Consider the following 25,883-nt stretch of genomic DNA (forward strand, 5'->3'; position numbering starts at 1 on the left):
AAGTATTTATAATTTCATTTTAATTTTTTTGATAATAAAATAAAGTTTTTTATTTTACTTTTTGATTTTTAATATTTTAATAAATATATTTAAAAACACTAATGTAAATAATAATATAATAATTAATAATAATAATAATGTAATAGTTTATTTCTTTCTATAATAAATTGTTTAATACACATTTCTTATATAATATATTATATAATTATCAAATTTTTAATATATCATAAAAGAAAAAGATAATATATGAAATTTCAATAAAAATTTATTATCTTCATTACAGAAGTATTTAAAATTCCATCAATCATTACTTCATCAACATTATAGATATCAACAAAAAATTTATCGCCAGGGAATGATTAAAAGATTTTCTGCATTTTCAACAACCCAATAGCTATTTATTCATAAATAATTTTTAATTTTTCTTTTTCAAAACCGATTGTTATACAATTTCCTTTTGGTGGCACATTTATTATCGGAAAACCAAACAGCACCAGAGGTAAGATATTTTATATTTTATTACCAGGCAGAACATCATAGCTTCGTCATCATGCAGCAAGTAAGAGCGCGCGCGCATTCGCAAATTCGAACCGGAAAAAGCAGGAGGCATGGTCGACCGCATTGTTCGCGGAATACTAATGCTTGTCAATCCCGAGGGTGCTGTTCCTGTAGCATATTGCCGATCGGATGAGACCTACGGAAGCTACTTCCTTCGAGGAACGTTCTTCCTGCTCTGGAATCACTAATGATGACAAATGCGTGATCTCCTTTCGATGCATATTGCATGATGATGCGGATCATCGTACAATTCAGAATTCTTGATAGATAATTCTTGAAATAATAAACAATAGATGAATTTGTGAAAAGAAGTAAGAATTTTGTACATATTATTTTAGATGATAAATAAATGAATTAAAGTATAATAAAAGTATAATAGGACAGGATAAAGTATAACATAATAAATAAGATAGGATATTAATTACGTTAGGATATTGAGAAAAATAATCTCAAAGGATGATAATAGAGGAATTAAGTAGTAAGTAAAGTATTTCAATAAAGTATTCTAGAGGATAATTTTAGGAAATAGTTTTTCGCAAAATAACAGCGCACAAGGAATTCTGGGAAGGCATAAAATTCTAGGGTGTAGTACCCTAAGCAATAGCCTAATCGTCCCTACTCTTCTGAATTGTACAGAAATATCTTCAGTATTCAGAACGTTTCTTCTACTACGAAAGTAGAACGAGTAACACATGTAGCCAAGAACTCGGAGAAGGTTTAGTATAACATCGTAGCAAACCAACGAAACTCGAGATTACTAACTCATGTTATGTATTATGAATTGTAGCTACCAAAATATCTTCAGCGTCAACTATAACACACAAAATTGAACAAACTAGACAAAACGAATCGAACTAAGTCATGTTATCGTGAATATTATATATTGAAATATTTTTAGCAACAAAATGAATCCTTGATAATTATTTGTATTAAACGTATTATTGGTAATTATTAAAATATCGATTTTTATCTTCAGTATTCATATATTTTTGGATATATTATACAAATCAACAATTTTTTTCTTTACATTATTATACGATATTATTGCTTGGGCTTAATTTTTTAGATATTTGCAAAAAAAAATGTTACTATTACTTAAAATTTTTTTTATAAATATATTTATTTATAGCTGTGTGTATGTGCGACATGTGACCATTTATTCTCTGTTAATATAAATATACAGTGATAGATAATTAAAATGTATAATAGGTGAATAAAAAATTTATAAATTCATAAAAATTATGATGAATCAAAAATGTCCAAAATACTTGAACATTCCATAAATTTGAATGAGAAAATAGATTTTAAATCGATTTTTTATTCTTCTATACATTTTGGCTCACCGCTTGCGTAATGTGTTTATGGCGCAGATTTATGCACACGTGTAAATCATAGATATATATATAGAAAAGAAATTTTATATAATATTAACAATCTTTGCAAATAACAATCTTTCGAAAATTAAGTAATCTTAACATGCAAAATTTGAAATCGAAAAAGAATTTAAAAAGTTCAAAATCTTATCAAAAATCGATGAGTTTCTAAATAATATCATTTTCAAAACTATTATGTCCCTATTGAATTATTCGAATATCAGCAAGTACAACAAAGTTTTTATTATGCGGTAGTTGGTTGAAGAATTAAATTAATTCATATTATTATAAATTATATTAAGATTATATCTTTAACTATCATTCTAAATATTTTTTTTTAAATACAAGAAATAACAATTAGAAAGATCAAGAAAATTAATAATTTTCAAAAAATATTTTATATAGCATCATTTCATATAGTATATAGCATCATTGCAAACTAAAGAAGATTCAAGATCAAATCATCTTATCATCCGTTTTTAATCGGCTTAGCGTAAAAAAATGTTGCAGAAAGATATTAGGGGAATATGCTACGAGACGTATTCGCCTCCAAAGATACATCCAAAGATATATAGGTTTCGCTTTCCTTGAACAGACTGAGGACAATCGAAACGGCATGTACAATTGTCACGTTAACGAGCGTGTCCTTCAGCTAACATCGTTAGCAGAAGCGACTATGAAGAGGCTTTACTATCCTTCGACCGCGCGACAACCGGAAGGATCGCGATTATTCGATACAGACCGGAGCGTTTCCGCAATCACGCGGTTCGATTCGTTCAATCCATTCCTCTCAAACTCATTACCGCGATCGGGTTGAAATATATCTGTGTACACGGAATTAATACAGGCCGATAAGGAGCTTAAACGCTCACGCGGTTTTAATTCTAACTGCTACTGTTATCCGTCTATTGCTCTCTCAAATGCTATGCATCTCTTTAATTCGTATCTGTTTCATGATATACTTTAGTTTCGAAGATTATAGTTGTATATAATATAAACCGTTGTTCATAATAAGAGTACACACGTGTGTTGTAATTAACATTTTGCAAATTTCGTATTTTATATTAATTTATGGTAATTATTATTTGCATGAGCATACTTTGTGAATATTTGTAATGTAAAAAAAGATTTTATAGAAGATAAAAATTTTGTAATTACTACTAATAATCATTGGACAAATTATTTGTTTTCAAAGTTCTAATCCAAATTCCATTCTGGAGTCATTATTCTCTTCAAAAAAATTTTATTAATTAATAAACGTAAAATGTATATCTTAAAAATCTTATATTTATATATATACATATTAAATAATTTATTTATTATAATTTATTATAATTTATTATAATATTTAGTATAAAAAATTTTTAAACTCATTTTTATAGAAAATATTTAAAATATGTCTTTAAAATATTTTTGTTAAATCATTTCTTATGTTCTTTATAAGAATGACTAGAGAGAGAGAGAGAGAGAGAGAGAGAGAGAGAGAGAGAGAGACGAAAATTCGATTCAATTCGATTTAATTTGGTATTTTAAGAATCCAGGTGGCCCGAGCGATAATTCTCGAAGCAATCAATGAGAGAAAATTATCGCAAAATACGCGCGCAAGGATCCCAATCGTAAGAAAAGTTTCAAAGGTAGAGCATTACGATCGCCTGGCTCTTACGACCGAATGTCCTAGTGGTGTCTGCGGGTGAAATACGATTGGACCGGGTGAACCGATATCCGGTTGAAATCATTGGAAGGCGAGGAAAAGACTAAGGGTTCTCTTTCTCTGTGTAGAGTAAGAACGATAGAAAATAAAAAAAACAAAAGTGCGAGAAACGCGGAAGATTCGAGAGACTTGAAGTAACGTGCGAGAGAGGCAAGAGAAAGGTTTGAACTGGCCAGCAGAGTTTACGAGAAATCTTGGCCGTTAGCCAAGTTGCCTGGCCGGCTTTGGCTTCGGGTAAAAATTATTTGAGATATGAATTTATGAACCTCGAACGAAGCATAGAAAATCAAAAAAGAAAGTATTTTGAATGTGTGTTCGAAAGATATTTATACTTACATATTTATGTATTAATTTATATTCGAAATAATATATAATATTCAAAGTAATATATATAATAATATATAGTAATATAAATAATATATAATATTCAAATTTTAGAAACATACGTAAATACTTTAATAGGTAAATTTATATATTATAATAAATAAAAAAAATATATAAATATATTTATGTCCTATATATTTTAATTTTTGAGTTATTAAAAAAAATATTTAACATGTTTGTTTCCATGCATTAATCACCATTATACAATTATTTTCGTATTTCTGTAAATTGAATGAGATAGGATAAAATGCTTATCGCATATTCATTCTGATTTTTTTATTCAATTTCGATATAAATAAACGATGTACGATTTTATAAAAAATAAATTTAGTAGATTTGATATTATTCAAAAAATACTTTATATTTTCAAATGATTATGCAATAACATTAAAGCGTTTGTTAAAGCTTATTAAAAAATTCGTTTAGCTTATTCATATGTTGTTGCTTGAGATAGTTTTTTCTTCCAAGAACATACTATATCGTAAGGATTTTCATGTGATAACTGATGATTTCAAATTTGATCGCCAACAATATTTAGCTTTTTGCTATGATTAATAAAAATTATATTGTCAAATCAATTAGTTTAAGTTGAAGTTTAGTTGAACATGGTCAAAAGCTGCATCCATATTTATTAATTTCTTGTAATAAGATTAAGAATTAATTAAGAATAAGATTTCATTGTTGTTATCAAAATTGCAAATATCAAATCCTTGTATTTGATATTTGTAGCACATAAAAAATTTATTTTGTATTTTTATATTTACGAATTTTTTTATTATAAGTTTATTAATTTATATATTATTATTATTATATTATTATTATATTTATTATATTTTATTAATTTATTTTTAGTTTTAATTATTTTAAGTTTATTAATTTATTTTTAGATTAAATTTCAAAGTTTATTTTTTTATATCTATCAATATTTCTGACATTTATTTTTAGGCTTTAATTTAATTCATATATAATCATTTACAATCTTTTATACTTATATATATTATCTGTGATATAATAAAATTTTCAATATTTTTTCAAAAATATGTATATGTATCGTATCCGTTTCATAAATTCTACGGTTTCAATAAAAAGAAAAAAGAAAAAGGCTAGTAAACACACATTGGTAAGAAATTATATGACGATGATCAGATTTCCAAGAACTAGATAAGGCAAGTCGCGGTAGGATTTAATAAACTTAAAGCGACAAACCCACCAGTCTATCCGAAATTCCACCCCCGACCGCTGACGCCTTCAACCACCGTCAAATCTAGTCTCCCTGCTTATCCTTCGGTCCGACACAACCCTCTCACGGCTCTTAAATTACCTTAGCGTCGAATTTCACAGGCTGCGGTTTTTCGAGCCACATGCTGCCTCTCTTCGATGTCTGTCTTGCCTCAACCCCTTACAAGTTGCCACTGAAATGCTTGAAAATCATATCGTCCCATGTACTATAATGAAAAATGAACAACTTCAGTTTTTACAAGTCAAAAAGTTCGATTTTCATTTTTAATGTGCCATTAAAGATTTTTAATTTCTTGTTTTATGAAATGTTTCCATTCTATTAAGTTTTTAATACATTTGATATTTATTATTCTTGTATCTTTTTCTTTTTAGAAATAAGATTTTGTATATAAGAAGAAATAGTAATATTGATTGACAGTATATTTATATTTTTGGGATCATTTGTGAAATTGCAAATATTTACAGTCAATTATTTTTAATCCTTAATCAAAAAAAATAAATATATAATATTTTTAATCCTTAATCAAATAAAATTTATATAAATATATTTTTTCTTTGGAAAATTTTCAATTTTTACTATCACTATAAAGAAAAATATTAGATAGATATAATAGTTTTTAAAGTTTAATTTACGTTTCAACATCTTAAAATTCAATTCTATTTATCATAAAGCAAAATTTGTTCCAATTAATTTAATTTTATTCAATTTATTTCTAATTTTAATTTTTCATATTTCCATTATAACAAAAATAAAATATTTTTATCTGAAAAGTTAAAATTAGAATTCTTTTTTTAAAACTTGAATATTTTCTATAAAATTTAACTTTGGTTTCTACGATACAGATCGCTGCACTTCTTCAAGCAGAATATATGTCGTTCCTTAAAAAGTTAATGAACTCTTGTCTGCTGTCGAGTAAAATCCGGAAGAGTCCGCATAGCCGGAAATTAAGGAAGTCCCCGAAATGTCGCGCATCAAAAGTTGAGTAACTTCTTGGCGTACACGTTCGTACGTAAACGGTAGCAGTCCAGGTTAACGCAGAAAGATATGGTCGAGGTCCAGTCGAATCGTTTCCGCGCCAACTTTGGACGTCCACGGAATTTAAATGTTCTTTCCACAACCAATCCGCTTCATTGATCTATTTCTTAATTGTCGTTTATAATCGGATAGAATTTCGTAACGTTGCAATTTTATTTTAGATCGTGAAGGAATTTGATATTTTCCGTCGAAAATGAATATTCATTGCGATTGTCTCATTCTGACAAAAAATTTTTGAAAAATTCACGAAATTGAAGACTTGTGTCGTTTTATTTTATGTGAATCTAATTTAAATTATACTTAATTATTAATTATCTTTATTATCTTATATTAATATATCAATTCTTAAATTATTACAGTTATTATTCTTAATTCTAAGTGTGTTATATAATTCTGTGTGTTTCTTTATAGTGATTGACAAGTTCTTTTATAAAAGATGTAATATAACAAATAGAAAATTATATATATAATTATTAATGTATATTAATTATTAGAAATAAAAAAAAATTAATTATTAGAAATAAAAAAAAGATATGAATTTCGTTTTGAAAAATAAAAGTTTTATGTATATTTAATTCATATTAAATATTAATATTTTGTAATATTACAACAGAAAATGTAATTATATTACAGTTAAAATGTAATTATATATACATTTAAATTAAACAACATATAAATAAATCTATAAATCACTATATTTCGACATATTTAAATGTATAAAGATTATTGACCTGTTTGTCTGACAAAACATTATTTAAAAATAGTCAATACTTATATAAAAAGGAAAAAGTAGCAAAAATTGTCTTCATTTTCTTTCTTTTTCTAAAAAATAAGAGGACTTCATAATACTTTTATAATATTCTAAATTCAAGATTATCTATTTCTTCTATTTTGGAGAATCATTTCTGAATATCTGAATATAGCAAAGATGATATGAGATAAAAAAAATTATAAAATCTGAATTCATATGAAATTAAATATTAGGACTGGTTTTCAATATCTCTTAGAACTAGTTTCTTTTTTTTTTTTTTTTTATGAAACAATGATTTTTTTATATGAAATATTCATTCGCTGCAAATATTCATTGCACAGAGATGAAATATGGTATTGGTTAGAAAGAACTGGCATGAAAGTGGAAGACACAAAGTACCAATTTCAGACGTGATCTCGCGGCTTACGTTTAAGACTGAAAACTTTGTAAACATGAGTCATGAAGTATGCATGGTTCGCGCGATCGAACGGCAGCGACGACGCCGACCGCGTTCGACTTTCCATCATATTGATGCCGCGTGCGACCAGAAACTGATCAAAGTTTTCTCGATACGACGGGATTTGAAATTAGTTATTTATACAAGAATACCGGAAGAACGAAAATGACGTGCGGGATCGTAGATGAAAGATGACGAGCGGATGAAGAAGAAGTCAATGTGGATGAAATAACGAGCTAAATTTTGATGCGATAACTATTATTGTAATTATAAATGAAGAATTGGGAATTAATAATATGAATTTTTTTTTACGATTCTTTATTGAAAGATATAAAATTAAGTTTTTTCGAATTTTAATCATGTTATTTACAACTTCAAAAAATTAGATAACTTTAATTAAAATATTAAATATAATATATTAACAATTTTAGTAAAAAATGAACGCAATAATTATGATTCATATTAATTATCTTAAAATTTTTAGAAAGTATAGTTCTGCAATATAATATAATTAGATGATAATGTTCAATGAATGTAATAAATATTAAAGATGTTGGAATATCTTTTTTCTCAGAAGAAAAGAACAGAAATTAATAATGGTGAATTTAATTATTTATGTAGTTTTAATTTCCAGAAATTTAATTCCAAATTTTTAATATTTAATTTTTAATATTTGATTAATGTTTATACATGTTTGCACAACATAAATACATTAAAAAATTCAAATATATTTTAATATATTTAATATTAATGAAATTACTCTCTGTAATAATTGTAAAACATATTTTTGCAATATATACTTTTTCTTATATACTTTCTTATTTATTTTCTGATTTATAAATATTTTATAATTATGTTACAAATTACTCTATTAGAAATGATATAATAGTCTGATTTCATATAAAAGTCATTCATACTCAAAAAAAAAAGTAAAAAATATTGTTTATTTAACATGTATTTATTCTTATATAATATTTTATAAAGAATAAATATATTATTAATAATAAATAAAAATTGTCTAAAACAAATTATACAATATTAAACATCAATACGTAGTATTAAAAATCAGAATTAAATACAAAAAAATGAAAAAATTTCCAATTCTAACACATTCAATCTTCTCGCAACAAATTCCTAAAAAATCTATAGTTGTAAAAGCACAGACTTCCAAGTTTACAATCCAAATCCCGAAAAAGAAGAGAAAAGAAGAAAAATTGGGTCGCAAACTCCGTAACCCCCAGTAACCATGTAGCACAAATGCTCTTTTCGCCGAACGATAAATTCCAAGCCCGTTGAATCCTAATTAGAATCTGGCGCTTATCTCCGGCGCCAGCGTAAAATGCATAGGAATGCCTGATCCTAAAAACAACGAACCGGTCACGTCCATGCGATAAACTCGATCCACGTGCCCGCCCTTTTGTTCCCTGATTCCGCTCGTCCATCTTGCTACCATGATACGTTTTTGCTAACTATGACTTATTTTCCAATCGCATGTACATGTATACAGAGTGATTCAAAAATACATCGAAGGATATAAGCAAATCTGTAGGATAAGTAGAAGAATTTTATTACTAATATTATTCACTTGGAAAATCAAATTATTCAATTTCATTTTTTGAGAAATTTTAAATTTTGATATATGATATTAAATATATTTAACTTTTTAGAAACTCACCGGAATCTCGATAGAGTTGATTAATTAGGTTTTATGTGATTCATATGTCCCATATTTTTTAGTTTTGGAAATATTAAAAAAAAAAAATGTCTCAAATGTTTTAATATACATTATTGCATACCTTACTATTGAATTTTAAAATATCAAGTATCTCTTAAATAGGAAATCTGAAACGGATTTGAAACAAATCAAATCTATTTTGTATCTTTTCTTGCATAACAAGATATTGTTTATGTTAAATAAATTGAATGTGAAAAAACTTTTGATTTAAAATGAGAAAAACAAAATAATTATATTGTATTTATTAATATAATTATTAATCGAATTTATTAATCCATGAAAAACAAACACTCTAAACATTTTATATCAATTATAACAATCATTCATAAAATTAAGATATATACTATGTATAATATGTAATATGTAATAGTATTTATATTCGTATATTTTTTTTATTTATTTTATAGTATAGACTTTATAGTCACTTTAAGTATTAATATGTTAATGATATATTTTTAAGAGTCATTAAAGTAAACTCATTTAAACAATTTATTGTATGAAATATTCTATATGTAATCAGAGAATGTACAAGTGAAACATTCAGATTGCTAGTGATTCGAGGTCATAAAATTATTAGATCATGAATTAAATTATTTAGAACAGAAAAGAAAACAAAAGCTATTTGTATTTCCACAATGAATATATGAATTGCATAGAAATCACTTACATAAAGATATATTACTTGATTTTAAAAAAATTAATCATATTTTGGCATGAAAAAAACAAAATTTTTCAAAAATGGAATTAATTATTTTGTTTTCTACATCATCTTAAAAGTGGGAAAGACGAGAATATCTTTTAATAATGAGAATTACATTGGAACACATGATATTTACTTCAAAACATCAAAGTCATACATCAAAGTCATATACACAGTATCTTTGAATATATAATTGAGCAATATAAACGAAAAAAATTTTTAACAGATATCTATTTCTGAATCACCTTATATTATATGCAGAGCCCGAACGTGGCGTCATTGCGCTCGATGTAGGTTGTCAGGTTGGCGACGTTCCCTCGGCACACCGGCACTCGCATAACAAAGTAGCGCAAAACAATACTGCGTGTTTTCACTCCCCTCCAACCGTCACCGTTCCATCAGCATTCCTTAGTTCTCGCTTTTCTCTGCGACGTTTCTCCCAGGTATTCCATATAACATTTCTTTTTTCTTTCCTTTACTCCCTGTCGCGTTTCCATCTTTTTCTCTCTCGTTGCTTCTACTTTTGCCCTGATTGCTAGACTACGAGTAACACAATGGTATCGCAGCGATAATGGCGCCCGCGTACTGCTACTCTCGCAGTATTATTTGCGCTGTCTGACTGCGTTAAACTGAAATTACTGAAATTCTAAGCCTAGTACGAAAGGTATATATAATAGAAATTATTCTTGTCACGAAATCTTAACAATGATATTTCTATTATAATATTTAATTAAATTAATTGAGAATAGTTGCATGCATTATATATACTTTGCATTAATAAATTTAGAGGATTGCTTAAAGGAAATAATTATATTTCTAATAATGAAAATTTAAAAAGCGGTTAATTGAAAAAAATAATTATAATAATTATAATTTTAAATTTTAATTATTATACATAATATCATACAATAAATTATTATTAAAGATCATTGTTAAATATTAGTTATAAGATTTATACATTTTGTTCTAAATTATTAATTCATCAATTATAATTTTTATATCTTAAATCAAATTGAAATATCTATTTCTTAAATTATTTTGAAAAAAAAAAGAAATCATATATCATAAATTTTATCATGATTTTAATTAATATATTTCATTTATTATCTTTTTATTTTCATTATATTTTATTAATTGATAAAATATTTATTATTCCAAGAATTTTAGAATTTAGAAATTTTCTATTCAAATTTATTAAAGTTTCTAAAAGTTTCTAAAAAGATAAGATATTTATTTATCTTCCATAATATAAATGAATTTTAATATAATTCTATTTAGTAAAATACATTTATATATTGAAATTATACAATACTAAAAACAAATAAATTATAGATACTATGTAATTACATAATGTGAATGTGTAATATGTCTGAACCGTAAAATTGAAAGAAATTAAATTCCCCAATTATCAAAATATTTAATGCATCATCAGAATAATTTCACACGATGGTTCAAATGATTCAATCCATTATATTTGAAACAAAATCAAAACAATCGAAATAATCACATTAATAATAACAGTGAAATTTCGACAATCCTCGACATTTCAAAATCTTTATGATGTCGAAAAAAGATGGTCAAAAGATGAATCAACTTAATTCAGAGATGGATAATTATGGAATTTTAATTCGAACGAAGACATATATGCTAGATCATAAAATGAATAGTATTCGACAGCAATGAAAACCATGTGATAATAATGAATCATCGTCGCCAGTGAAAATCGAAATGATTATAATGATTATAATGATTATAAATCGTAATAGTTTAAAATTTCGAAATGGTTAACAATACACGTAGCAATATGTAGCCGGAGAAGAAAAAAATCCTCGTGAGAACTTTCCAAATTGTGTCGTAATTAGTACGCGATATAATATACTGCAGGTCACGGATCGAATTAAAGCGTTTAAACTACCGTTTCTTCTCGAATGAGAAAGAAACGGTATGGAGGAACGTGCGTTGAGAAAGGTTTGAAACGAAGAGAGTTTAAAAAACGTAGAGAGTTAGCATGTTGGAAGAGAATCGGTATCTCGGTATTTCGGAAAGCCCATGGAAAATTTGCGGAATCAAAGCATATGCCTTGTCCTTCTGAATCTGTACTCTACCTTCTCTTTATCGTTTCCTCTTTCTCGCTATTTCGAGAGCACTCGCTTGGATATCGAAAACAATTTCAATTTGAAAAGTTTAAATACCCCAGTCTGGGCAGTGGAAGTGGTGGGGGAAGGAGGGGAATGTGTATGCTCGAGAAGAAGATAGAAGGAAACGAAAGCGGTCGCTGAAGAGAATGGAAGACAAGAAATTGAAGAAGAGAGAGAAAGAAAAAGGATCGGGAGAAGCACAGGGGCTTTGTGAAAGTGGTCGGTATTTCGAATTTCCCTTTAATTTGAAATATAAGGATCCTTCTCTCCATGGTCCTTGCCGCCCAGAAACTCGCAACCCTCTCAAAGGCGACGTTATCTCCCCAACTCTTGCACCCTCGACTTGAAAGCTCACCTCTCCCACCTCTTCTGCGCTCCGCTTCCATCTCCGCCTTCACCAGTCGCCTGGTTTCTTCGGTCTTTCACCTTCGTTTCTCGCCATCGTTCTCGCTTGAAATTCGCGAATTAGTCTCTTTCAGAGACAACTTTCCTCCTTCCTTCGTAAACTCGTAGGCAATCCCCCATCTCCTTCATCGTGCTGGGATTGCCACCCTCTTCGGTGTGTCTGCGAGAACACGCCATACGAAAAATTGCCGGTAGGTCGTAGTGATGAGAACTTTTAGAGTTTTAAAGCGAATTTCAAGGAATACGATAATACAATATTATGTATAATAATAATAATAATATTTCAATGGATTTAATTTTATTTTAGTTATAAAAAAATTTTTTTTAAAGTAATTGTCGATAAGAACCTGGATAGCATAATTTTAGAATTTTTCATGATACTGGTTTGGAATCTTTTAAAATTAAATATTTAGAATTTAAAACGTTTTATTATTAGATGTTCAAAACCATATGAATTCATTCATTCTATGATTAAATAATCATGATTCTTTTTCTTTTTTTTGATTAATTTCTATTTTATCATATAATTTATCATTGAATTTAATAATGACAAATTTTCATAATAATTTAAGATATCGTTATTATTATTTTATTATAATTTTCTGAATATAAATCAAATCATAAATTTATTTTTCATGATGCGTTATTCGTGTTATGTAATAATTTTATTCATATTCTATACAAAATATCAATATATTTATAGGATCTTTAGAAAATTGATTTTAAAGACAAAAATAAAATATAAAAATGTTTATTAAATTAACTTAAGTTATAAGTAATTGAAATTTGCATTAGATAAAGATAGAGTGAGATAATTCTATTTTCATTATTGTTCTTCATTCTGTTTCTGTCTCTTATAATCCAATAAAAACTTAAATTATTTATAACAACATATATAACAATTAATAAATAATGTTCAACCGATAATTTTATATAGCAATTTTTATATTGGTTTTAATTTCTAAAATTGATCTTCAGAAATATTCTATATATATATATAGAATGTCTATATCTATATATTTATATATGTATGTCTATATTCTATATGAATATATGTATATAATACTTTGAATATATATAAATATATAACTAAAATTAAAATGTCTTATCTTTTTTTTTTAATTTTTTTAATTTTATAATTTTTGAGTAAGTAAATCTTAGACAAATTTACAATGTGAATTAATTTATTTTTCTTAGCAAATATATTCCAAAGAAAATAATAAAAACATTCAGTTTTTACATATTTCGAGATATTAAATAGAATATTTTAATTTAAGAAAAACAGATTGGTTTCATTAAGAAATCAAAAGTTATATCAAAAATAAACTTTATTTATAAAGCCATCTCTTTTCTTTTTCAATAAAGCAATCAGAAAATTTACAGTTAATTTTCTCTGTAAAATAATATGTCTGACTCATAGTCACTGTCACATAATTTAAACTAATCGCATAAAGCTAAAAGGAATTGCAAAATCTTCTGCAAACAACGTAGCAATTAAGCGTAACGTGCCATCCGAGTCCGAACCACTTCCTTGTGCACGACAAAAGTTCATCGAAAACTTCTTTACTGTGGTTGACAACTCATTGCATATTCTTGGAACGATATTAAATGCGATGCTTAAATCTTTTTCTTTTATTTTTTTTTGTTTTTAAATAAAGCAATTAGTACTAGGATTTGTGAAAATTTATTTAAAAAAAAATTATTTTTATATTAAATTTTTATGCTAAACTAAATTTGAAAGTGAATTTTTGATGATAATTTGAAAATGGAATTTCATACTTAATTTTTAATGTAAATTTATGTTATTTAAATCTAAAATTATATTATTATATCTGATTATATCTGAATTATTTTTTATAATAAATATGAAAAAAAATTGAAAAAACAATTTTGAAAATGAATTATATAATTATATAATCAAGTAAATATTTATGTCCTCATTTTTTTTCTGATGCTACAATATTGATTGAATTCATATTTCTGTTGAAGAAATTGAAAAAATTTGATGACCATTATTTATTGACTATCAATTAATTAAATAGTTCTAAATTTATATGCGGATGAAAATACAATATATCTATATTGTATGTAATATATATGTACATAAAAAATGAAATTCAAACTAATTTCATAAAAATTATAAAATTTATATTTAAAAAGAAAAATTATAATTATAATTTTCATTAAATTTACAAAATAATTACAATGATTTAGAAAATTATCTGCGAACATTGTATTTACGAATATGTATTGTTTTTAAAATCTTATTTATTATAAATGACACTAATGTATAAATTAGTATAGATTTTTACAAGTTTCTTGATAGTTAAAGTTAAAAAGTTAAAAATAAAACCAATATAATCTATTTATATAAAATAAATTAAATATTTATATAAAATAAATTATGATCAATTTATTTGAAATAGATTCTTAATTTTCAAATAAATTTTTGATAAATACAATAATCTTCTAGAATCCAAATCTAAAATGATGTTACGATCCAAAAAATATCTGTAGTTTTCTACTTTATGACCATGGATAACATCAATCCCAAAGATGAATCACTTCGACTAAAGAATGACTCAGTCTTTTGGAAAGGTACGATTAAGTTCGTATCGAGCGATCAGGCCAGGGATCAGTGAATCCTTACATGGTGACGCGAGACGAGATCGAGGGTTACCAGTCATAAAGATGGCTCGAGTGAAGGGGAAAGTTACGCTTTTAATAAAGAACCATGTTCCGCGTTGCTCGTTCCTCCTCCTCCGCTCCTCCCACGGTTTAGTTATATGTTTATATGCAGGCGTTTTACTCATCTTTCCGTCGCGACAATATTAGTTCATAATATGAAAAGAATGGTCGTCGCCTCGTAAAGCGGAACTCGGTGTGACGTTTAGAAAACGAGGAGAGGAGAGGAGATGTCATAAATTTCATTTTGCGCTTCCTTCGGCAAGATTATATGGTGACAACGTGCGGTGCATTATTAAAAGTAAGCATTCATTAAAGAGAGTTAATCCTGTAACCGATTCGACGTCTGACTAGTTCCGTTTAAAACTTTTATTAACGCGCAAGCACCCTTCCGTTATCCGTGCGCGTGCCGGGAATACTAATAAGCGTTTTCCACTGGCACGTGAGAGATGCGCATTTTCCACTGGCATGAAAATGACGTTGAAAACGAACTATGTAAAAAAAATAAAAAAACTCGTCGATTATGACGATGTAAGTTTAGTCTCCATAAAGTTTAATTAAGTAATTCTATTTTCGTGCTCATGCATTTTTTCCTGCTTGAATTCTTTCTATCTAATGAAAATAATTTTCGCGAGTAATTTAAAACTTTGGAATTCTCTATAATTTCTTCAATCAAAATTTAATTCGGTGTATTAGCTTAAATTAGCTTTTAAATTAATTTATGATATGATTTAAGAATTCGTAACATTTATAACACATTTGATAAAATATGAAATGTATAATTAAATTCATCAATTGATTTGTAAAAAAAAAACACCGAATTAATTTTTAAATTAAATCTTGCTCATTTTTATTCATTTTTAATTTACAATATTTAAAATTTACAAAAATACACGATGAGAAAGAAGTTAAACTTTTCCAAGTTTTTTAACGGAAAATATTTCAATTCTTCGGATGAGTAAATCGTTCCAAAACTATTCGATCTAGGACTAAAAAGATTTCACCGGAGCATTCAACGATCCCTGGATGCTCTCATCCCGAAGCGAAATAATTGCTTCTGAAAATGAAAGAAGTTAAATGAGTCCCTTGAAAGTTCAACGAGTAGCGCCACTCCACCAGGCGATCGGACTAAATCGACGACAGATTTTTCAGGAGCGTTTCTCCCCAACCTATCCTTCGATCTCGATTCAATGCGAAATAATGAAATTTTTCCGCTCATCGATCGCGATTATTTTTGCTCTCTTTCCATCTGATTCGTTCATTCTCATCTCTAAACATTCCTCAACTTTATTTTTTTTTCTTCACAATCAACGTATTTTTTGTTTTCTCGAGTTTTTTCCTGGATCACATTCTTTACGCAGACACATATTATGTACATGTAAAATGAGTAAATGAATAAGCAAAAAAGCGAAATTTGAATACTTGGATAAATTGTTAAAGAAAAAGGAAATGACGCATTCGATGATAAAATATTAAAAGAACAAAACAAAACAATATATTAACTATTTTTATTTTTTTCTTTCGGTTTTCTTTTGAAAGCTAATCATATATTTATAATTAATTATTAAAAAATTATTCATTATTCATGTTTTAATTGATGAAATGTAATGCTTCTTTCTATTTTCATCTTTAGAGGAATATATATTAAATTATTCGTTATTTCATATGTACCTATATTTTAAATTCTATTATCTTTAAGTTTTTACAAATTTGTATCTCTATAATTTTTTAAATAATTATCAACATTAAAAAACATTCTAATCAAAAATCCAAGTGAAGAAAATATTATTAATCTTTATATCTTGATATCCTATATTCTTTTATTTATAATACGATTGAAAATTTATTATCTTTTTTTTTTTTCAAGAGAAATCTAATCCAATGAATTGTCATTATTTTATAAAAATATCAATTTATATTCAAATATAAATTTATTATTATTCCAGACTTAAAATTTTATAAACTCAGAGTACTGAAATCAGAAATTGAATAATGTCAAGAATTCTAGCTATTGACATATAGAATTTTAAGTATCGTATCAAATGCAAAATAATCAAAAGTCCAAGTATCTTGTTAAGAAATCTAATAGCAAATTCAAAATGAAATCAATATCTAATAACTACAGAAAAATTGAACTTAAATTTCACGCATTAGAGAAAATTGAATAATGAATAATCTTCGTCAATAGGAAAAATACGTCATTCTTTGGCCTTAAATTGATTTCTAACTGTATTCTCTATTACATTTTTGAGAAAATTCTTCTTTCGGATAATTTAAATATTTCAAAAGCTTTCGTAATTTTTCATATTATTATTAGATTAAGTTTCCGAAAAGTAAGCAGTATGTAGGATATAGGATGCCAGGAACGACTCCACAAGTATGGGAGTACCGCTTTGCGGAACAGGTGCGCGTACGGGCTCATACGATAGGATCGGTGCTTTCGCAGTCGCCATTCCGGTGCTCACGATTTCAGTCGAATGGCCTTTAATTAAGCCGGCTTTAGGGGCGTAAGCTCGTTATCTTGATCTTGGGGGGTCGTCAGACTCGTGCAGGGTTCCCTCTTTACTTACGTTACGAACCCCCACGTGAATGAACTCGGACCTCGCACGTGATAGTCCGCCTTCCTGGCGTATTTCATGTCCACCACTGTAACACGTACACCCATGAATCACACGTTATGATTCACTATAGATGCATTCGACGATCGGCCTTTGTAAATTGCAACTTTTCAGAAAGCGAACCGATCGATCCATTAGCATTGATTATATGATTGACGAGTATCTAAGTTGAATTTGTAAATAAAAGAGCGTACTTTTCGATTTGATATTGGAGAACTTGATGACGATATTTATGTATAAGATATTCTGGATAAAAACTTATAAATTTTGTCAAATTATGTTCGAAAATTTTGAAGCAAATTATATATTTTAATAAAATTAAAAATTGTTTGTTAATAAAAATAAATCTTCTATAAATGTTACGAGAGCAAAGTTTATATAAATGATTGATATTAAAAACTATTTTACATAAAAAAATAAAAAAAATTCGACTTATATTTATATAAGATTTCATTATCGTTTTTTGTCCATATATATTTTTTTATTATTCAACAAATTTCATAATAAATAATCTTAGATTTAACCTATTTGATTTTTATTTTAAAATCTTTACTTTTAATTTTATTTCTAATTATTAAACGATAATGTATTCAATATTTGAAAAATTATTGAGCAAAAAATATTATAAATATATTAGATAATATTGTATATACTAGACAATTCATTTTTGAGATAGAGATAGATTTTTAGATAGAAGACTGTTCTTCTTTTTTCTTAAAATAAGTTATTCATGTGATCTTTATATTGTATTATTAAAAATAAAAATTTTTCAATGACTGATAAATGGAAACATCTATTTTGATAGATGAATAAAGATATATAGTAATTCTTGATTGTTTTAAATTTTTTCTATAGGATTATGATATAAAATAAAAAATATAATAAGAATGAAAACTTTAAATTTAATTTAATTAAATTTTATTATAGAATAAAAAAACGATAGTTTATATCATTTTACTTTCCATATTTTAAAAACGAAGATAAATTAAATTATATAATATTTCTTAAAATCTTTTAAATACGTTAAATAAAGTTTTTCTGTTTTTATTTGGAATATTCTACTCTATACTCTATATTATATATATGGTTTGTAACCATATTGGATTGAGTAAATGCTTGCGATTCGAAAGCATTAGAAACATCTTGGAAAGGTACATAAAGAGATAATTAAGAGCACACCGACCGAGCAACGTGAAGAGAAACAAGAGAGCCAGTTACGAGGACCACGAGGATGAAAGATAAGCTTCACGAGTAGGAGGATAGAATAAATTGAGATTCTCATGGGACATCCGATGTGATGTTTGCCCGCAACACGGTGGCTTTCCTCGTAATTCTCGCGGCTTTGCCGATCGTACATGGATATTTGAAACGTGCATAAGTTGAAAACACGTCAAGAGGTGGCGAGTTTATGAGAGTTCGCTAGCAAAATGGAAGAAGATGATTCTGAGTGAAACAGACATAATGAGAAGAGGAAGAGAGAAAATGAAAGAAGGAAAGTACCCGGTGAAAAAGAAATGTAGGAGGGAGTAAAGAAAATTACTCCTCTGGGATAGGCAACAGAAAAGCAAGAGATAGATGGCGCCCAAGAGGATGGTAAGATTCTGCTACCAAATGGTATGAACATCCTGCAAATGCACCGTGTAGTCTGATGTATAACTCTTTGCAAACGAATGCAACACGAATCTATATTTTTCTATCTTCTTTTATTTTACTTATGATTCACTCCGTATATAAATCTATCCAATAAATCGCCTTATTCTCGTTATCAAATCTAAGAAAACTGATCACATACGAATATTGATCCAAAAAGGCATATTGAAATTAAAGCATAATGGAGGCAGAAAAAAAGTCGAGTTGTAAAGAGTAGAAGTCATCGATCGTTGATAACAATGAGATCGTTTGTCAGGTAAAAATAGAGAGAGTGAATACATAGATGCTCTACATTTTACTACTATAAAAACAGTCGAGTAAACAAGTGCTGCGGGAATGTCAAACAACCTCACAATCATAGCTGTTTCCATCGTCGTTGTCCTTAGTTGTTACAGATATTGTCATACAAAGAAACAAGGAAAGAAAATGATTTGTGAGAAATCACCAGAATACAAGAAATGCTGACGTCGAACGCTGTCCGACGAATTTAAAATAGCTAAAACGAAAAAATCGGAATGGAGTGAACAAGGGAATGGAGTGTAAAAATGGATGAGAAGTAAGAGAAACAGAATATCAGGTATCATATTCGCCATTACATGAAAAGTTGGAAAAATTTTTGAGAAAGCGGATATAAGGGAAACGAGGACAACTAGCGGGATTAATTTCTATAACTCGATTTTCTGGAACGAACTGAACTATAGTAAAAGATCATAACAGCTTGCATGTGTTATATCAGATTCATAGATACATCTACATCGTTTTACGTTATAATCGAGTACTTCCTGAAACGTAGACATTCCGGGAACGAGAATCGATTGTGATTCAATCGGCGTGGTACGTCGTGTAAATTGTTGTTCCTCGTATCGTATATGTTATGTTGTTTTCAATTATGTTGTTACTATACGTTTTCAATTATGTTGTTATATACGTAAATCGAATTAAACTGTGTCATCATAGTCATTATACTTACGTAGAAATATATTTAGTGAAATCTGATATCGTATAATAATATATATTTGTTTTTGATAAATTCAAATACGATTTTTGTTTTTTTTATCCAAAATTTATAATATTTTATAATTTTATCCAATATTTATAGTTGATATTATTGTACTTAGCAGAAATTAGGTTTATGAAATATTTGAATAATTATGAAATAAAATATTTAAGTTATTCCGATAACCTATTTTTATTATTAATCGAATTATAATTTTTTAGATAATTTCTATTTTTCTGCGAGATGAAACTAAGAAAAAATTATTTATTTCGATAAATCTATCGATTAGATTTTTTCAATTTTAATGATCTTGAAATATATAAAAAAAATATCATTTCAAACAATTTTTTCTTTTAAACATAAGGGACAATTGACTTTAATTTTCGAATTTTTATTTGCAAAAAATTTTCGATATATTCATAATACCGCATAGAATCTTATAGAATATCATTTCTTAATTATTTATGTAAAATATGATATAATATAACAAAATATGATAAATATAATAAACAATATATATATGATATAAACGAAATAATATCACTAAATTTATTATTTATTCTTTGTATCTGCGGTATGCGGACATAAATATAATGAAATGTAAAAAAATAATGAAATTGATTTCTATTTTCGGCATCTAGCAACATTATACAAATGCTTTTATTTTATTTAAAATGTATATTTCCAATATTAATTTCAATTTGAATTAATACAAACAAATTTAATAACTAATTTTATAAAATGTATTAATATGGAAAAAAACATGATATTAAATCATGTTATGCGAATTTCATCAATAAAATTTGATCAAATATATTTCTGTCGCTTTACAACTTCCATACTCTTTTAATTTAAATCTTTTTTTTTTTTCCAAAATCAAAAGTCAAAAATCAAAAGAAGTAATGAATCCAGATTATAATCGATTTGAAAGTAGTTTCAGTAAAAATATTTTAGCGCAATTAGCGAAACGCCGATGTATAATTTTTCAAAGAAATTATTTTAAAATAGATAATATATATTTTTCTTAAAAGAAAAGATTTATATATTTTTATAATTTCATTACTTTTATAATTAATAATCGTAAAACAATTTTTGAATGAAGTTATCAATTATATATATATATATATATATATATATATATATATATATATATATTAATTGATAATTCTATTTATATTGTTTATGTGTTTATATGTGTTTATGTGTTTATATAATCTATAAACAATTGATAAATAATAACCATACTGGCACATATCATGCATATATATAAACAATTTAATAATATATTATCAAAAGTTTAGTATCAAAAGAGACCCAAAATTGATATGTCATGTGCAAAAAATTCGAAATAATGTCTTCAACAATATATTTCAATTAAAATTAATTTAAATTGAGACTTACTGATTTATTCAAATATTTTTATTCTCGTATAAAAATATGAGTAATTTTATATTCAATGATTAAAAATTTAAAGTATAATTAAATAATAATAATATTTTTAGTCAATTGACTTATTATCAAAAATAAATAAATAAATAAATTTATTGGTATTAAAATACATAAATAATGATGCAAAGATCAGACAAGGAATGTTTTTATAAAAGAAATAAGTCTTTAAATATAAAATATAAATATAAATATAAAAAAATAAATAGAAATTAAATAATAAAAATAGAATAAAATTTTTTCATTTGAGGTTGTTTTCAAATAAAACAAGTTTGAAAAATTTTCAAGTACAACTAAAATTAATTATTTTGCGATTATATATAATTAAATTATCAATAAAATACTTAAAATATTTATTCTAAATATGAAAATAAACAAAAATTAAAATAAAATTTTATCTAAGTATCGCTTTATTTTTGGAAAAATTGATATGAAATATATGTAATCAAGAAATCATATAAATAAAATTTTCAAGAAACTATCATTTATTTCTTCAAGATAATCTTTTAATAATTTATTCATATTTAATCGGAAAATAATTTTAATTGTATTAAAAAATTTTTAAAATTTGTTTTAATGAAAACAAAGTTTTGAAATTTGATAAATTTTATTCTTATTTGTCGATTTTATATTTATTTTTTTTATCATATAAATTCATCATTTATTCAATTATAAGATATCCTTATAAGTACAATTAAAATATAAATATAAATGTAAATATAATAAAATATAAATTTAGTTTTCAATAACAAAAATAAGTTATTTAAATAAAATAATTATTCTTAATATCAATTTTATTATTTCATAAATTTTTATTGTTATTATTTCAGATAGAAATTAATCAAAAAATTAAAAATATTTGAATAATAATGCATAGAGCATCAAATATTTTTTGTTTTTTCAAATACTTTTTGAATTTTCAGATAATCACAATTTTAATTTATATTCTCTCTCCGTTCTATCGAATTTATAAAAGAAAAGAATAAAATTAACGGATACGGGAGAATCGGAGTCTTCAAAACAGAACAAGTTTTAAAGTAATCGAATTCGAAACGCCACGAAATTGCATACCGAAAGGGAAGTTCTTCGCGGGTTCCTCAAGGACAAAAGTGATAAAAGGGATGCGGGCTTTAAGCGGAGGCATCACCGTGGAAAATGAAGCTTCCTAGTAAAATTTCCTTCAGATCTTTTACCCTCCGTATCTGAGAAAGAGAAATAAACGAATGAAGGAATGAGAACGAACCGAAAGTGGTGAGAAAGATGAAGTAAAAGGAAGTGAATGGTGTCGTGGATAAGCGGGAATAGGATCGATGATATTAGCTCGATTATACGATGTTCGATCCACAATTTTCCGAATCACCAACATCGTGCGCACCATTAACTCTTCGTCCTTTTTTTGCTTCGATTATCGAACGGTGGAACGTCTTCCAATTCAGTCAACAGAGTTCACTCAGGTTTGGCCACCCCTCCGCAACCGCTAGCCTCTCGTCTACTAAAGCATCGAATCCTGAGGGAGGTCGTTAATGTGCCTGGAACACGCCGCGTGTCTTGGCATACTAAACACCTCGCGAAGCCGCAAATTCAGCTGGATATACTTCTTACTTTTGGGAGTCGATGGAAGGACGCGTAGGAAATTCGTTCGAAACGTAGCTTTGCACGAGTTATTTTAGTTAGTTTAGTTTACCGATATAATTAGATTTCAAGGAGATTTTAATTTTGGCTATGCGCTACATATCTATATTTTTTAATTAATTTAATTTTCTAATGATGAAACGATTTATAAGATCAAAAATATAAATTCATGAATTTCTTTAAAAGTTTTATTTCGAGTTTTTTTAAATATAATAAAAAATAAATAAATATATAATAATTAATATAATATATAATTGTAAATATTATAAAGAAATGAATCGATGCAATAATAATTATATAATAGTATAAATAACTTATGTATTAAAAATATGATAATTATTTTTTTCAGACGAAATATTTTAAGGATATATTTTTGAAAAAAAATATAATATAATAAAAAAAAGATAAGTATTAAAATTTGAAATCTATTTTTATCGGAAAAAATATATCTATTTATTATTTAATTATTTAATTATATTGTTATATTGTGTGAATGTTAAATCTAAAAGAATTATTTTAAGATACATTATTTAAAATTTAAGTTTTCATAATATAAATAATGGAACTTAAATTATGTGCATTTTTAAATTATATTTTATTCTATTCTTATCATATAAAATAATAAATTAAATTATATTTCTTCATGTTTCTTAATTTTATTTCAAAATTTAAATAAAGCATGCTTTATCCTTTCGATAAAATTAATTCGATACATATAAAAAAATATTTCGATTCCTCCGCTCAAGCGTTATCTTCATAGCCTGTAGCTATCAGTGTAAACCGGTTTCTTGACTAATTCTCGTGGTAACGAGCTCCGACAACCTCCATCCGTTTCATCGAACAAGGAAGACTGCCTTTCGTCTCGATCGCTTCGAAGTCGCTTCCTCTTCCCGTTCATTCGATGCTGTAAATAATTTTCCCAGTTCGCGAGATAAGAGGAGTCGGGGAGACGGAGAACGCAATAACGATGACACGAAAGTTTGCTCCAACGGACAGCGTTGTCCGTCAACGTAATTGCGAACTTTGAGAAGAAAGCAAAAGGGGGAAAAAATAGCTTTAATAATATCTAAAAAGGTGTTCTTGGAGGACGTCTCATTACGATTGTTCGGTTAAAAGCGATATGTCATTGTTCTCGACATTCGTCGCTCTTGATCATATAATGAAACCCTATTATTAAATTGAAACATCGTTTCAGGTGTGTATACAGCCTGGAACAATTCTCCGTTCTCATTACGCAACCAATCTGCCCTTCCTTTTCCAACATATTCCAGAGTTTGTGTACTCACATATACATATTCGGCATACGTATATTTTAATTCAACGCACTGCAAGCAGAGAGGAGATTAAATTTCACGAGTCAGAATGGGGGTGTTACGGGCGAGAAATTTCAAAAAGGGACGCGAAATGCGCGGACCTGAATTCATTTTAGGGGCACGCGGTTATGCAGGTCGTGGAAGAATTTCGAGAGAGACAGAGAAAAGAAAGGAAGAGAGAATTACTCTGGGGATGGAAAGAGAGATCGTTGGAATTTTATGCCACGTCAGTGGGAAACTCCGTCCCCCGGATAGAACCTGCCCTCGCCAAGTAATACGGCCCTGTCTGCCCGCCGCCTAGTCGGCCGCGACCGCAAAATTGTTGGAGCTGACGCGTGATTTTCTCCCAGCGTTTCCGTACCATTCCCCTCTCCCCAAACGCTCGGCTATTTAGTTTCCCGTTTTTCTTCCTAACGCGCGTTTGTCTGCGGCTCCACTCTTTCTCTGGGGGAAAGAGTAGGTAGTTTTTATTGTGCAAACAAAAAAATTATTAAAAAGTTAATAATTTTGTAATAAGTAACATGTATTCGAAATCGAGTGGACTAAATGACAAATAGACAATCAATTAAAAATATTCATAATTTAAATATATTTTTAATTCTTTCAATTTTTCTTCTCGCAATAGTAATTTTATATGTTATTTGAATAATATTATAACGAAATATAATAAATAAAAAAAGAAATAGACTAAAATTTTTAAAATTGAATGAATAATTTTGTTTCTAATGAGATTTTATATTATAATAAACTTGTAGCCAATAATATATAGAAAATTATAAAAACTATAATCTTGAAAGAATTAATTCTGAAATCAAATATATAAAATATATATAATTTTCATTTTAATATGCTTTATTTTTATAATATTTTTATATTTATGTTACATGTTATATATTATATAATTATACAACATATGATAAAAAGAAAAAATTTAAATTCCACAAAAAAAAGAAGAAAGACAAAAATATAAAAATTAATATTTTTAATATTAAATTAATATATTCAATTTTTGATAATAATTTGCTTTAATCTTGATGTCTCAAAATCTTATTCCA

General features: G+C 26.8%; 1 protein-coding gene and 1 long non-coding RNA gene across 2 annotated transcripts in view; both read right to left on the reverse strand.

The window, feature by feature from the left end:
• Window positions 1–25,883, reverse strand: part of LOC725885 (Krueppel-like factor 7) — a 471,466-nt gene that overhangs the window by 196,548 nt on the left and 249,035 nt on the right. The window lies entirely within an intron of this gene.
• On the reverse strand, window positions 8,534–10,652 carry LOC102654266. The gene is made up of 3 exons (XR_411914.3): window positions 10,190–10,652; window positions 9,185–9,351; window positions 8,534–9,052 (listed from the first exon to the last, which is right to left on the reverse strand). It is a non-coding gene; the product is annotated as an uncharacterized LOC102654266 (long non-coding RNA).

This window comes from Apis mellifera, linkage group LG1, assembly GCF_003254395.2.
Source record: "Apis mellifera strain DH4 linkage group LG1, Amel_HAv3.1, whole genome shotgun sequence".
Lineage (NCBI taxonomy): Eukaryota > Metazoa > Arthropoda > Insecta > Hymenoptera > Apidae > Apis > Apis mellifera.